This window comes from Octodon degus, unplaced genomic scaffold (genome assembly GCF_000260255.1).
Source record: "Octodon degus isolate 3935 unplaced genomic scaffold, OctDeg1.0 scaffold00052, whole genome shotgun sequence".
Classification (NCBI taxonomy): Eukaryota; Metazoa; Chordata; class Mammalia; order Rodentia; family Octodontidae; genus Octodon; species Octodon degus.
The window spans coordinates 2227902-2228897 of NW_004524628.1; positions in this window are offsets into that span (position 1 = coordinate 2227902).

The following is a 996-nucleotide window of genomic DNA, read 5'->3' on the forward strand; positions in this document are numbered from 1 at the left end:
GGCCCTAATTTTTAATTTATTATTAATTTATGTATCTTTAAAGGTTCCCCATATAAGAGAAAACATGCAATTTTTACCTTACTGAGTCTGTTTAATTTCACCTAACATGACGGTCTCTAGTTCTACTCATTTTCTTGCAAATGACGTGATTTCATTTTTATTATGCATGAGCTGGTTTCATCATTTTTTAGGTATATATATATGGTATTTTCTTTACCCAGTTGTCTCTTGGTGGGCACCTGTGCTGTTTCCACCACCTGGCTACCATGAATTATGCTGCCTTGAGCATGGGTACACATGTCATTACAGTTTGAAGTCTTTAATTCTTTTGGAGATGTGCCCAGGAGTGGTACAGTTGGGTCAAATGGCATTTCTATGTTTAGTCCTTTGAGGAGAATCCGTGTGATTTCTATAGCGGTTGTACTAGTTTACCAGTTTGCTCCAACAGTGTTAGGAGGGTTCCTCCCACCAGCTCCCCTTATTGCTTTTCACATTCTTGGTGCTAAATATTCTGGCTGGGGTGAGATGGAATCTCCGAGCAGTGTTAGCTTGCATTTCTCTACTGCCTAGAGATGTGGAACACTGTATCCTTTTTGGACAACTGTGGTGATTGATGCATTGTGTCAACTTGAGATGGTTAGAAGTTTAATTAAGTGACTCAGCAGGGAGCCAGGGTTCTTATTTTGTAAACATCCTTATCTTATGGAAGAAGAGGGTGTAGACATTGTATGAGTTCTACACCCCTAGCCCAGGGTAGCCTGCTTGTAATATAAGAAAAGGAGAGAGGCAGCTGCATCTGCTCTTCCCTTGGCTCTTTGCTGTTTTCTGCTGCCATGAACTGCTGCCCTCTGCCATGTGCCACTCTTCCTTAGAGCCAGCCCAGTATGGACCGAAACCTCCATAAACTGTGGGCGTTTTCTTTCTTAATTCTGGGTGTTGGGTAGTTTTTCCCAGCAAGGAGAGAAAAGTAACTGAGACACCAGCATACAAAAGCTT